A 15,997-nucleotide genomic window follows, 5' to 3' on the forward strand; every position below is an offset into this window, starting at 1 on the left:
CATGGCTAACAGTAATGTGAGTGTGATGAGAATTCAGGAGCATTTCTACCGTATGAGGTACAAAAATGGTTAAAGGGGATCCCACAATAATTTTCTTGGTGGCCTTAACCAAAAGAACAGTGACAGTAAATGCTCTAAGTTAAAGGGGGGTATCCCCATCCCACAGGATCCAGTTGCTGGCTATAATACCCTATGGGTTGATGCTGATTTCTGTGTTTTTGGTTAAGAACCCCATGGGCATCATATACAAAAGGAAAAAGGGAATCTGATAATTGAGATGCCGAAGGGAAGGTGTGTTCATCAAACTCTCCTTTAAGGCTTTAAAGGCTATGTTGTCTGGTTCTTCCCGTAAAATTGGGTTAAGGTTTTTATTCTTTAGTAAAACATACAAAGGTTTGGCCGTAAGAAAGAAATTTAAAATCCAGTGTCAGCAATAGCCAACTAGCCTGAGACAACCTCACATTTGGTGCTTAGTTTTGGGTTTTGGGAAGCTTAGGACACCATGGATCTTAGCATAGCCCTTATTCTGATATAAGATGCCTTAAATATCAAACCTGGGTTTGAACAAACTGCAATTTTTCTTTGGTAACCTTATGTCCTTTTAAGGTTAAAAGCTTCAGCAAATGGATGATACCTTCCTGTGAGGAGATTTGAGAAGGAGAGTAAAAAAGCAAATCATCCACATATTGCAACAAATTAGAACCTCTAGGGAACTTTATATCATCCAAATCAGCCTTCAGGATTTGTGAGAAATAAGAAGGACTATCAGTAAAACCCTGAGGCATTACTGTCAAGGTGAATTGTTTTTCTTCCCAAGTGAAGGCAGAAAGGTATTGGCTAGCTTCATCAATTGGAATACTAAAGAATACACCGCATACATAAATTACAGTGAAGAATTTGCTTCCAGTGGGAAAAGATGTTAGTAACATATGAGAGTTAGGAGCAATAGGGTATTGAGGATAATAATGTTGTTTATTGCTGGACAAAACTCTACTTTCAGCCCTTAGGTTTTCTCACCAGCAAAATAGGTGTATTACAGGGACAAATACAAGGGATCATGAGGCCTTGAGCCTTGTAATCTTCTATTATGGGATCGATGCCTTGAAAGACTTCCTCACTTATAGGATATTGATTAATTCTGGGAAGAGGTTTTGAGGGATCTATATGAATAGTGGGAAGTACACTGTGAATTTTGCCAACTTCAGTTGGAGATTTTGTCCATAGGGAGGGTGGTAGCTGATTCAATAAGGACAAATGATCAGTTTTTCCAGAACCAGCTCTAGTACTGTCAGAGACACAGCACATAAAAGATGTCAACGGGTCATTTAATTCACCTGGTTGTCTGCTTTGATGACTTCCTCAGGCTCTAGAATTATTTCGCCCTTTTGGGAGAAAGAAATTCCATTATGATACTTAGCCTAATAAATGGATAGAAGCAGGGTAACTAAGGAGAAAAGGGTTTGTGCTTCTTAGGTACTAAACAAAAGGGAATAGATTCAGAGACAAGTACCTCTTGAGGTTTATTAGCGATCCCCACTATTTGAACTGTTTTAGTATTCCAAGACAGGGGCTGCTTTATAGTAGTGGGGTTGAACATAAATTCGGACTGGAAGAAATTCATCCCCAATCTGAAGAAATGTTTCTCCAAGCTGATTAAAAGGGAGGATTTGGAAGAGCCCCTGAGTTCCTTAGAACCCTGTCACTGAGAATTGGGAGGAGAGTGGAAATGGTGGTTAGAAGGCTGAAGGCCCCTGATGTGCTTGAATTTGTAACAATCTTATTTTCTAATGCCCTGGCTCTTTGCCTTTACAGCAGAAACTAGGAAGGCTTGGTTTTATGTAGTGGTTTTCAATTGCTGGAGTTGAAGATTAAGAATTTTGGTCATCTTCCTTTTAAGTGACTCGTCTGGAGTGTGAGAGAGCTGGTTTGCCAGATTAACTAAATATGAAGTGGATGTAGTTTCCCATTCCATCATGGTCCTTTTTACTAAAAGGGAAAGGTTCTGGTTAATAAACATAGAGTTAAAAGCTACTCAGGTGGAATCAACATCTGAGGGAAGACCAGAATTTTCTTTAAAAATCATCTGAAGTTGATTGTAATAGCCATGAACAGGTTCATCATAGTTTTGCATGCAAGCCCGGAGTTTGTTCCAATCAACAGGCTTTGAAAAAGTCCTAGGAACTGCTCGATGAAGTCACCTAGTGATTGCCTGAGCCAGAATGTGTATATGAGTCAGTGGGCTGGTCTCTTGGTTGTAATTCTAGAGACCTTTCAGCATTTTCCCAATTAGTGATTTGCATCCGGCCAACAAGTATATGAACTAGCTGATGTAAGTCAGAGAAACCAGGTTGATAAGTTTGAAAGGCTACATTAAATTCCTCAGCAAATCTGTGAGGATCTTCAGTGGCTTTGGGAAAATCTTTGACTATGGCTTGCAGTTCAGCTTTAGGTCAGGAATATAAGAAATTAAGGGTTCAGTTTCTGGCTCCTCCAAAGGCTTAATTTTAAAGGGACAGATTCTAGTAAGTTCAGAGGAAAAGGGAGTGGGGAGGGTTTCAGGGAAAAAGGAAGTTTGGTGAGAGAATTAGTATGGGGAGCTAAGGTTATAGAGAAGGTGTTGGCTACATAGATGGGAAGGGGGAAGTGGCACTGGATGTGGAGCCTGAGACAAAAAGAAAGCCAAGGAGGAGGAGACTGCGGCTTCAGGAGCCGTTTTATACTTCTGGCATTGTTTGTTTGCCTCAGTTAATCTTAAAATCTTATTTTTCAGAGAGGCAATTTTAGGCTTCTCATAAATTGTGGAAGCCTCAAAATACCAGCTGAAATAGGCATTCCACTCAATCCTGGTAATTTTAGAGTTATAGAGATCCAATTCAGCTGTAAGAAAATTAAGTTTAGGGATTTCAAAACTTCCGGATAATGGCCATTGATATTCTAAATTGCCTTTGGTGAGGTCAGTTCATTTAGTTAGAAATGTGCATGAAGGAGGATCATGGTTTTTAAACATAAAATTGGCCAGAGTCCCTGTAGGGGGGTGCCCTCAAAATAGTTAGATAAAGGGGAATCCCATTTCTCAGAGTTTTTCCTCAGGATTTTTCTAGAGTAGAAGAATAATTTTCAAACAGCCTAAAATTCTTCTAGCTCAAACAGCTGAGACTCAAATAGATCAAACAACTTGAACATCTCAAATATCTCAATAACCTGCAGGCTTAATACTAGTCACTTTTAAAGGAAAAGATTGTCCTAGAGGAGCCAGGCTGAAGGCTTCTCAGGTTAGTTCTCACAGAACATTCCTATTCCAAAAGAATGAGCTGAAGGCTGAAAATGGCACCATTTCAGTGAAACAGCTCCTGTTCCCAAAGGAATGGCCAAAGGCAAGTCAGCTTCAACTGAAACGGTCAAAATCAGACTGAAGTACCAAATGAGTACTCACATACAAAACAAGGCCTTAACCAGAAAGAAAGAAACCTTAAAATAGATCCCAAATAAAGCCTGGAGAGTTTCAAAATGCAAAGAGGTTGATAGCCGGGATTCAGGAGAAAGACATACCTTCAAACTTTAGAGTCGGTTAGAAAAGCAGTGAGTGACAATGAGCTCAATTTTAGGTACTGCACCCGACTTCTCAGAGCCATCAGGGGTCTTCTGTGGTCCTTATATGGGCCACCAAAATGTTGACATAAAACAAACAGACTTCCAATTATTTCTCCCGCCAAAAAAAAAAAAAAATAGATTTATTCAGGATCAGCAGAAAATTGCCCTTTGGGGTCTGCAACCATGAGAAGCCATATGTAAGTGCCCACACAGTAAGGGAAGGAAAACTCTTTTATAGAGGAGACAAGGAAGTTGGAAGGGTTAAAGTAAACAAAGAGTCCATGACATTTCTTTGACTGAGTTGTTGCCAGGAAAGAAGAGGAGCCTTTCTTCTTCCTGTTGGGCTCTGCTATCATCACAGGGCATGAGGACTCCTTCCAAATCTATTTAATTGAGATTTCTGATTATTAATTTTTTTACAGTAGCAAATATAATAAATAGACCAATAGAATAGGGGAAAAGCTTTCTAAAGGTAATAATTAAAACAATCTGCACTCTCCTGCATAATCAGAATTCCCCTCTATACTGAATAATTTGCATTTATATAAATGTATTTTTATTTCTTCTATCCTTAAAAAATATTTTAACCCCACTCATCCCTACTTTGTTAAACCACTTTATTGAGTTATAAATTATATACAAAAAGCTATACATATTTAATGTATACAACTTGATGGGTTTGATGATAAGTATACATGTGGTGAAATCATCTCCATGATCTATGCCATAAACATATCTATCACCTCCAAAAATTTCTTCCCATCCTCTTTATTTACTATTATTTTTGAGATAAGGACACCTAAGATCCACTCTCTTAGAAAGTTTTAAAGTATACAATACAGTTTTGTTAAGTACAGGCACTGTGCTATACAGTAGATCTCTAGGACTTATCTTGTATAACTGAAACTTAGTACCTTTTAACTAATATCTCCATGTCCCCACCTCCATCAGTCCCTGGAAATTACTATTCTACTCTACATCCCTATAAGTGTGACTATTTTAGATCCCTCATCTAAGTGGTATCATGTAGTAATTGTCCTTCTGTGTCTGCCTTATGTCATTTACCATAATGCTTTCCACGTTCATCCATGTTGTCACAAATGGTGGGATTTCCTACTTTTCTAAGAGCAAATAATATTCTATTGTATGCATATGTCACATTTTCTTTATCCATTCATTCATCAATGGACATTTTGTTTGCTTCCGTGTCTTAGCTATTGTGAATAATGCCACTATGAACATGGGAGTGAAGATATATCTTCAAGATCATGATTTCAATTCCTTTGGATAAATACCAAGAGGTAGGATTGCTGAATCATATGGTAATTCTATTTTTAATTTTTGAGGAAACTCAGTACTGTTTTCCATAATGGCTGCACCAACTTACATTCCCAGCAACAGTGTACAAGAATTCCAAATTTTCTTCACTCTCATTGCAGAAAATCTCCCTGAAAAAGAGTTGTCTGGAATTGCTATCCCCAGTTTTTCTCTTCCCATTCTCTTAAGCCCATTCTAATCAATTTGTCACTCCCACCCCTCCACTGAAAAAGGTCTATCAAGGTCAACAATGACCTCGTCATTTTACCTGCATTTTTAATATGATCGATCACTTCCTTCTCTTTGATAAGCTTTCTTGCCTTCCAAGTTATCACACTCCCTTTGTTTTCCCCTCCTCACTGATCCTTCCTTCTCCGTCTCTTTTCTGAGTTTCTGCTCTTCTCCCTGACTATTAGAGTTATAAGTTGCAACTTGGGCTATCAGAAGGCAATTAAGTATAATGCTGACTTCTGATCTGAATGAGGACAGCAGGTTTAAAAACAAAGGTTGAAGAAATACCAGGCATAGGTTAAATTCTTGCCTCTTCAGATTTTTCCTTTCTTCATTTACATGCTCAGAAAAATAAGTGAAACTACAATTACTATTGCTTATAAATACATCAGGAAAATATTTAATGCAGTGTTAAACTATGATAAAATGAGAAATGAATAAAGTTAAGAGACAAAAGAAAAAGATCTTAGCCATAAGAATGACAAAACACTAGAATAGGCACCTTTTGGAGTCTCCATCCTAAAAGTCATGTTCTGCATGGATATCGTTCACCTGACTGAACATGGGTGGTTGGCACAAATGATCTTTCATAGATACTTTCAGCTCTATGGTTCATAACTCAATTATCCTGCTCAACATTCTTTCTTTATATCCCAAACCAATCCACAGACTCTACTTTCTCAACCACTTGCATTGCTACCACACTAATACGAGATACCATTATTTCTTTCTGAGTTACTGGCAATAGCCATCCAACAAGTTGTATTGATCAAATAAGTTAACTGCTATAAAAAACAATTCCCAGATATGAGTGGCCTAACACAATAAAAGTTTATGTTTATCTCTTGCAAAGTTGAAAGCAGATGTTCCTGGTCTGGTGGTTCTTCTGGAATACTCTCCTCCTAGCTGTACTATAGAAACTCCAGACCTCTTCCATATGATGGCTCTACAATTCCTAGGACCTCAGGGCCTCTATAAGAAGTGACAATCTCCTGTTGTCACACTGCATTGACTGGAGCTCAGTCACCTGGTAAGGTTAGCTGGCAGGGATCCTGGGAAACATAGAGGAACACATAGTACAGAATATCTGCCACAAAAGTCCTCCCCACTTTTATGCTTGCCTCCCTACATCTGTTCTCAACACAACAGCCAGAGTGAGCTTAAAACATAAATTAGGTAATGTCACTCCTCTACTTAGAATCCTGGGATATCCCACTTTACTCAGACTTGAAGCCAAAGATCCTAAGAGTGGCCCACAAGGCTCTGCAACATCAGAAACCCCCATTAGCCATCTCCTCCTACGTTCTACTTCTCCCCCAGGTTCCTACTCTGCTTCAGCCACATTGAATTCTTCCTATTCTTCATATATGTCAGGCATGCTCTGAGCTTAGTGCTTTGGTCTATATGGGCGTTTTGCTTGGAGGACTTCTCCCCAGATACCTGCATGGATAACCCTTTCTTTCAAGTCTTTGCTCATATTCTTCATGTTAGTGAGGCCAACTCTGAACACCCTATCTATTGCAGCTACAACAAGCCTACCCACTTCCTAGAACTCCCAACTCTTCTCCCTTCTCTGGCATCCCCGGCCATTCTCCCTGGCTGGCACTCCTAATCTTCTTCTCCTTCCTAAAATGTTTATTTATTTTCTCTCTCACTCTACCAGAAGGTAAACACCAAGGCAGTGATTTTTAATTTTTAGCATACTGATAATGGTGGCTGGATTATAATAGAAGCTTAACCAGTATTTTTCTTTAAATGAACAGTTCAATTTTCACTACCACCTAACTTCATAGGTACAATTATTATCATCTCCTTTTACAAGTGAGAAACTGAAGCACAGAGATATTTAAGAGTATGCAAGGTTATTTCATTAGCAACCATCTAGGAAGTAGTGGGCCTGACCTTCAAATCTTGGTAGTCTGATTCCAGGGTCCATGGGCACAACCACTAAACCAATCTGCTTTTCAATTTGATATCCCTGGAACTGTTATAATTCATACTGCAACCTCATGAATTAGGTACTATCAGTAGATACATTTATTTGACAAATGAGGAAACTGAGGCAAAGAGTTAGACTAACTTGCCCAATGCCACATAGTAAGAGGTGGAGCCAGGTTTGATTAAGATATTTGTCCCTAAAACTTCTGCTCCTAACCACTATGTATATATTTCTAAGAATGTTATTGTATAAAATTACTCCTAGAAATCATACATCTCTTTTTTGTTGTTGTAAAAAATCACAAGGTTTCCTTCGGGGCTGTTATTTTTAAGTGCTGCAAGTATCATTTTACTGAGCAAATGCTCAACCACATCAGATTGCAGTGTGTACCCCCGACCGCTTAATTACTTAATGCTCATAAAGCCTGGACTGCTGACCCAAATCCTGTGGTCTTTCCTCTCCATGGGGTAAGCTCTTAATCAACTGCATGTTCAATTCAGTTTAATTCAATTTTTTTTGTTGTTTTACTGACTCGAACCATTTTCCAACTGAGCTCACCAAAGTACCATCAAGGACTGCCATCTGAACAGGTTTACATGGACTTCGGTCCAGATTTTAATCAGTCTAGCTGATTGGTATCTACAGTGTGGGGATGGTGACTTGGGACACAGAGGCTGCTGCCCTGAGTCAGTCTGTGGAGCCCAGGGTCCATCTACCAACAGTGGCACTTCATAAACGACTTGTCAAGAAGAATGGAGGAACTGATTGTGCTGCTTAATGTTAGTTTTCAAGAGATGCTCTGATTCGTATCTTCTTCTCTCAGGTGTTATTAAAGATATTTAGTTTTATTTATGTTATTAAAGATATATATTTGTGTGTTGGACCCAGAATCTACATTTGCCCTTGGATAAATTATCATTTACTTGAACAAAGAGACATCTGAATTGTTTCATCCCTGAAAGGGAACCTATGTTGATAGATCTTCTAGGTAGCTGCTCAGGGATGCTATGGGTAGGCAGGCCAACCATGACAGTCTTTGTATGAAACCCCAAGGATGTACTACTTGCCCACCTCACCTCTTGTACTGGTCATCTGTTCCTCTCTGTCTGGCTGCCTCTCTGTTTGAGAAATACTTTCCCCCAATTCTCGTTGATTCTCTAGATAATATTTCCCTGCCTTTGTAGGAATGAAGATGGGCATGCAACATGCACTGCTGGTCAGAGTACCCTAAAACCCCTGGACAAAAAGGCTGACACTTAGGGATGAACCTGCAACCTAAGGAACATTTGAGGAGGAAAAAATAGGTGAGCAGTCAAACAGGCATTTTACAATGTGGATTGCTTTTCCATTGCCCTATAACAGATTACTTCAAAATTTAGCAGCATAAGCAACACCCATCCTAGAGTTGCTGAATGTCAGAGATTCGGGCCTGGCTTAGATGGGTCATCCAGCTCAGAGTCTCTCAAAAGCCTAGAATCAACTGTCAGCCAAGTACTCATTCATCTCAAGGCTCAGTTGAAGGAATATAGATTTCCAAGCTCCCTCCTTAGGTGTCGGCAGGGTTTAGTTCTCTGGGGCTATTGGACTAAGGGATTCAGTTCCTCACTGGCTGTTGGTCAGAGGCCACCTTCAGTTTCTTGCCTCTTTGGCCTCTCCATATGGAAGCTGGCTTCCCCAGAGTGAGCAAGTTAGAGGTCAGGAGAAGTAGAACCAGCCAGAGAGAGAGTGCTAGCACGACAGAAGTCACAGCCTTTTGTACATGAATCTAGGAAGTGATAGCTCATCGCTTTTAACATATTCTATTCATTTAAGGTAAGTCACTATGTCCAGCTCAAAGGGACGGTATTGTACAGGGTCATGGTGATCGGGAGGTGGGTATCATCTGGAGCTGTTTTGGAAGGCTGGCTACCACAACAGTCTGTCTACATATGTGTACCATAAGCTGATACTAACTCACTTTGGGCAAATTAGAAGAAGTATCATCCCACTGATCAGATGCAACCCAGATGCACCCAAGTCAAAAAAAAGTATCCCTTCCTTGGAAAATGCATCCTTGAGCCAGGGCACATGGCTTGGCCCACGGAGACTACCACCTTTGAGCAGTGCATACACTACAAAACTGAGAGTAGCAGCTCTGTGCATACTGTTAAGTCATTTTCTGTCAAAACATAATTCTATATCACATAATCCTACTTTGGAAGTGAGGGCCAACCTGTCCTATTTTAGAAGAGTGAAGGCTTTGGTAGAGAACTAAAGTCTGTATAATACTATTCATTAAATGAGATAATGCAAATGGCATCTCTGAAATTGAGTTGCTAGCTTTAAATCACTAAGCAAATGTAAGGAATTATTACCCGTATCTGTCTGGTGAGTCCAACCAACATATCCCACCCAATAGCAGCATTTCATTTAGAACACCCAATAATTAATCTCAGACTCCTATGCCTCTCTTATTCAGCAAAACTTCACTGAGAACCATTTTTATATAAGGTACTTTCAGGCATATGGACTCATAATGCAGGATAAAAGTAATAGTGTCAGATATGGGTTAGCCTTTCTTTACACAGGGGTGAAACTGGTGTAACCTACATGGACTCAAATGTTCCTACACTTCTCTTACTCCAAACCATCTCCCTATCATCACTCGGTGAGACTCCCTAAGGGGGAGAGCTAATTCGGTTAGTGCTTACAATGTGCCATGCATCATGCTATATTGTTTATCTATCTTTGTTGAGACTATGAATAGGAAAATGTAGACGAGCTCATAGGGTAACTTTCTGGGACAACCGTCCTCCATGCAGTGGTTAGTGTCCAGGATGATTTCACCTTGTGGTTCTACCATCTCAACACAAGGCTTCCTTCAAGCTGCTCACAGGAAAGAGAGATTGAAGAATTGCGTTGTGGCTTTTCACTGCTTTAGGCTGGAAGTGATCTATGTCACTTCTGCTCACAACTCATTGTCCAAAATTATTCATATTGGTTGACCAGGCTCCAAAGGGGCTGAGAAGTGCGGTCTTCTGTGTGCCCAGAAGGATATGGTAAACCAGCAACATCCACTACCACATTCACATTACCTCTCTGCAAATAATGCTGCTGGGTCTCAGAAAGTGGAGGCAATGTTTCCGAGATTATCCAGCAGAGCCTGGATTAGAACTGCTGTCTGTCTGGCTCCAAAGCATGTTCTGTTTTGTTTTTTTGTTTTGTTTTGTCTTGTTTTGCTTTCCACCACAGCATCCTACCATTTGGTGGAACCATTCCTTTGGGAACTACTTACTAAGGTATTTATTTCCAAATGGCATGCATTAAACGGGGCAATCTTAATGCCTTACCTCAAACCCATCCTAAGGGAATGAGCTCTCTCCCATATCTGAACACCTCTCACTTAGACTTAACCTCTCCTGTCATTCCACATCCTCTACCCACGCACAGACCTTCTGAAAATCCTGCATGTAGCTCGAAAGCTCTCTACACATATAGCTGTTACTTGAGAGAGTCATTTTTTCCATTCTCCCTTTAAATAGCATCTGTTTTCAGGAAATACTTCAGTGTCTACCCTAGGTCGTTATAAGTCAAGGAAAGTAAGCATATGCCATCTCCCATCCATCCCTTCATTCCTCCATCAGACACCTCTAAGTAGAACCTGGAGGAGGAAGGCACATATGAGAAGGGAGGAACGTGGCTGGTGCAATGTCTAATGTCTTTCTTGGAAAGCTGCGACACCACAGATCTGACTTGTTTTCTGTCTCTCTACTGACCTTGTATATCTGACTTAATAAACAAAGAAACAAAACTTTAGTACAAAAATATAGGAGCAAAATTAAGCATGAAATAAAGACTGAGTTGTCAGAGTAGCAGCTCGCTACCATGTTGTGCTAACCACGAAGATGTGTAAGTAATGCCTGTTCTCACAGAGTTTTCAGTTTCCTAAAGGAGGTAAAACATGTGAAAAATTACAGCTCAAAAAAGAAACTGTGGGGACTTCTCTGGCGGTCCAGTGGTTAAGACTCTGCGCTTCAACTGCAGGGGGCGCAGGTGCCATCCCGGGTTGGGGAACTGAGATCCCGCATGCTGCGCGGTGCGGCCAAAAAAGAAAACCAACAAAACAGAAAAAGGATACAAAAAAACCTGTGTCTTAAGACAGGTCCAAGAAATACATTTAAATGTACAGGGAAGAAAGAGATCATGTTCTATTGAAACAATCAGTGAGGGCTTCGTGAGGGAAGCGGCATTTGATAATAATAACAGTAATGGTGATAATAGAAATAAAATCAAGTTAACATAGGGTTAAATCAAGTTAAACACATATCATTCCAGGCATTTCCCTAAGCACTTTATATTTATTAGCTTATTTAGACCTTAGAATAATTCTAGATTTTCATTCATTCTTTCAACAAATATTTATTGAGCTCCTCCTTTGTGGCAGGCAGAGGCATATTAGCTAAGGTTACAGCCAAGGAGCAATACAGGAAATATCACTCCTCCCTTGAAGGTTACTTTCTACTGAGAGCTACCACTATAATCTCAATTTTCTAGGAAACTGAAGTGTGAAGGAGTTAAGTACCCTGCCAAAGGTCACACACATTTTTAACTTCCAAGTTAGGATTTGATTGCAGTCTGTAAGGAACAGAGCATGCTTTACCACTATGTTCTTCCAACATTGAGTGATAGGGTGATCATAAATAAAATAACAATTAGGTCAGTTAACATTTAGTTGGGCATTTAGCACATGATAAGTTCTATGCAACTTTATATGCATTATTTCATTTACTCCTCAAAACAATGCTATAAGTGCAATAACTGGAATAAGTTTATGACTCAGTAAGATCTTGTGCTCTATATTCAGACCACCATATTTTAAATTCTAGCACTTCCTAGTACTTAGCTAGCTGTATTGCCTGTTCCTCAATTTATTCATCTACAAACTGAGTGACACGACTAAACAGCACCAAAGAGAACTGAAGTTGCTGCACCAGTGTTTTTACTTGCCTTTGTCACCTATATTTTAAGTGTCTTGGAGTCAGGGCATTTCTCAGTACTCGCTGTGTCCTGACACACTGGAACACTCAATAAGTATTTGATAAGTTAGTGAAAGATTGGTAGAATAAAGGACTTTGACCTTGTTGAAGAATTTTCATAAATCAAAGCATATGGCACGAGCTGTATGATTTCAAGAACTTCAGCATTCCAGAAACCATTCCAGAAACCACCACATATTGGAAAGATCCTCCTTTATCATCATAAGCCAAGGTAAGCACCTGTTGCTACATGGAAGGCTCTGGATACCCAAAGGAGATAGCTGTGTAGTGCAGGCCAAAAGGAGACAACTTTTTTCTGTTTCCCTGTTAGCTTGGGTTTGGGCCCGGTTACAAAGAAGTTGGATCAGAAAGTAACTTCAAGATGTACAAGTTTTCCTAGCACAAGAAAGGGTGCCCCACAGCAGAAATCCAACCAGAAGCTGCATTTGTGGGTAATAATGCAAACCATATCCTGGCGTTCTAAACACATTACTGAATCCTTTGCAATTACAGGAATCCATTGCTAAGAGTTGAAGCTAGACCATTTTCAAAGTTGGCATGGAACCAAGAAATGAAGAACTCAAGCTCCATCCATTTTCTTTTTCCACTAATGAATACTCTTTTTGTTCCAAAGTCTCCCAAGTCACTCCCTTGACAATAGAGGTAATTAATGGACCATTCTTGATTCAGATGCTGTTGAAAATGTGGGGGGAGTTGATCATTGAATCTGCATCCAAACTTTCCCATTATCTAAGTGACTAATAAGTATGCATGAAATTAATAACAGTACTTTTCTAGGAACTTCACAGTTTATTGATAAAGCTCATCTGACAAAGAGAAAATGGAGGCAGAGAAGCTCTGCCAAATAAGACTGGAGCAAAAATTTCACTTGATTCCTTTTAAGATGAGATTTGAGATTGGATTTCAATCTCAAATTCAAAGACCTAGGTCCATCATCAGGCTCCCAAAAGTCAGAATTAAATAATTAAATAGCACAATTTCATTCAGAAAATTTTTTAAATGACCTAAACCTAATTTTTTTAAACTTTGAAATACAAGATTTGGGATAGGGTGACTCTCAGAGTCAATAGTAATAATATTATCTAATGCTTCCAGTATTATTTTATTAAAAAAAGATCTTCAATATCAACCATTTCCAGGACACTTTAAAATTGAGATTAAAACAGGTCTGGCTCTGATTTTTGGAGTAAATAGTGCAAAATGAGACTCTAGAAGTTGTAAATGTTTTAACCATACAGAAACTTATCTTTTTTGGAATTGGCCTTAGTGAATTTAGCTAGACTTTCCCCTCTTTCTCCCAAAGGAACTTCTGTACTAAATTTAAATGCACAGGGCAGAATATGAGCTGGTTTAGAAGATGCACTAGTTTACTAATTTGAAAAGATATATGCACCCCAATGTTCATAGCAGCTCTATTTATAATAGCCAAGACTTGGAAGCAACCTAAATGTCCATCCACAGATAAACGGATAAAGAAGATGTGGTGGAATGGAATATTCCACCACACACAATGGAATATATATACACAATGGAATATAACTCAGCAATAAAAAAGAATGAAATAATGCCATTTCCAGCAACATGGATGGACCTAGAGATTATCATGTTAAGTGAAGTAAATCAGACAAAGACAAATATTATATGATATCACTTGTGTGGAATATAAAGAAATGATACAAATGAACTTATTTACAAAACAAAAACAGACTCACAGACAGAGAAAACAAATATATGGTTACCAAAGGGGACAGCAGGGGGTGAGGGGAAAGATAAATTAGGAGTTAGGGACATATAGACACTATTATATATAAAACAGATGTACAATAAGGACCTACTGTATAGCACAGGGAACCATATTCAATATCTTATAATTACCTATAATGGAAAAGAATAGATAGATAAACAGATATGTATTAACTGAATCACTTTGCTGTACACCTGAAACTAACAAGACATTGTAAAGTAACTTTACTTCAATTAAAAATGGTTAAAGCTTCAAAACTAAAAAGAGATGTGTTAGTTTAAAAATTCCACAGATGTAAGTTTCTTGTCCCTGTGGAATTCATTGGCATCTTCTTGTATTCATGGCAAATGTGCAATATCCAGCAAAAGATTACCATAGATTTTGCAGTTGTTCACACTAAAATATCACAAGCATTGCATTAATAATTTGAGAGAACACAAGATGAACAATAAACGATTGCTCATAAACAAAATGTTGGTTGCCATTTCATGTTTTCTCATAGAAGCACAGACAACATATGGGTCGAATAAACAAGAAAAACAATTTTGAGGGTGTCACAGAGGTATCACAGAGGAGGTACTTCAGGTCTATTTCCCAGGAGAAAAGGAAGAAAATTGAAGAGACTATAAAGAAAGAGATGATGTTCAGAGGGGATCAGCAAGTTGACTGGCAATTCGAAATATCAATATTCAGAGAACCAGAGATCGTGGCCAAATAAAAGGGCTCTGAATTCTTTAACGAGGAATCACTGTGGTGCAGAAGCTTTTCCAAGACACCAGGGGCCCACAAGATGTTAATTGGCGTTCCTCAGAAACATCGGTTTTGCAGTCAAATAGCTTGGGAAATAGTGAGTGCTATAATTCCCAATCTGGGAGATTCAAATTTACTAGATGTTAAAGACAGGCAAATCTTGGAGGAAAATATCTATTTAACATAGTTCGACCTCACATTTCCTAACTCATTTTATCATGGAACAAAACTGTCCCCCTCCCCACATACATCCTCCCTCCCTCCCTCCCTCCCTTCCTTCCTTCCTTCTTCATTCCTTCCTTCTTCATTCCTTCCTTCTTTCCTTCTTTTAGCTATCTTTTCTGGATACTCATTAACCTCTACTACTATACACAACTGTGAGCTCTTGCAGGCTTTTAATGAAGAGAATGACATAACCAAATTTGCATCTGGAGTACAACATGAAAGGTAGATTGGAGTGGGTTGAGACTAGAGGCAGAGAGACCACAGCGCTACATGTGATTAGAATTGATAAGACATAGCTTGGATGGCAGCATGGAGCAGTCAAGGAGAAAAGAACAGAACAAGAATGAAAGAATAAATGCATGCATGAATGAATAAATAAATGAAGATCTACACCAGCTACATTAGAGTAACTCTGATGTTTCTACCATGTATTCCCAGTGGTGACTGTAAGACAGAAAATAGAAGATGCATTGTTTAGCTTTGAAAATTCGTGGTTTCTGTGGCACATTTCTGGGGAGATGTCTAGGAAGCAATTCAGGATGGGCAGTAAGGAGATAATCTGGGCTTTGGTGTTAGGTAAGAGTCATCAATATTTCATTGATTTGTGAAGCAATGAAAATGTTAAACGTTTACAGCAACATATTATGTTAAAGCTAATTTTAGGTATGGATTTCAATCTACTACAAACCAAAATTGCAGTGTCTATTATTAACTTGTAAAACAACGAGAATGCTAAGTAGCATATGAAGTCTACAAGTCAGAAAAACTGGTTCATACCTTCAGTTCCACCGGGTATCTAAGATTTAAAAAGTAGATACAGGTAGATCACTTATCTCCCCATGGCTCTAATGTGCCAAGGCAACCGGTAGATCATTGAAATATTCAGTGTAGCCAGTTATTAGGCATCATTTAAATGGGACATGGGTGAATCTCAACTTGTGAAATTTCTGAATCCAATCATTTTTTACTAGAAACCGTGAACTTTGCCCCCTTGTTCCTGATGCCTGAAGTTCTCTACAACTTGTTTGTCTCCCAGACAAAACTAAATCATCTTCAAGTTCTAGCTGGAGGTCCATTCCCTCCATGAAGCCTTTTCCAGCTGTCTTCACCAACACACAAGTCAACATGAACCATTTCTTTTTCAGAGCTCTTAACACCTCACAT

Source organism: Balaenoptera acutorostrata, chromosome 5 (genome assembly GCF_949987535.1).
Source record: "Balaenoptera acutorostrata chromosome 5, mBalAcu1.1, whole genome shotgun sequence".
Classification (NCBI taxonomy): Eukaryota; Metazoa; Chordata; class Mammalia; order Artiodactyla; family Balaenopteridae; genus Balaenoptera; species Balaenoptera acutorostrata.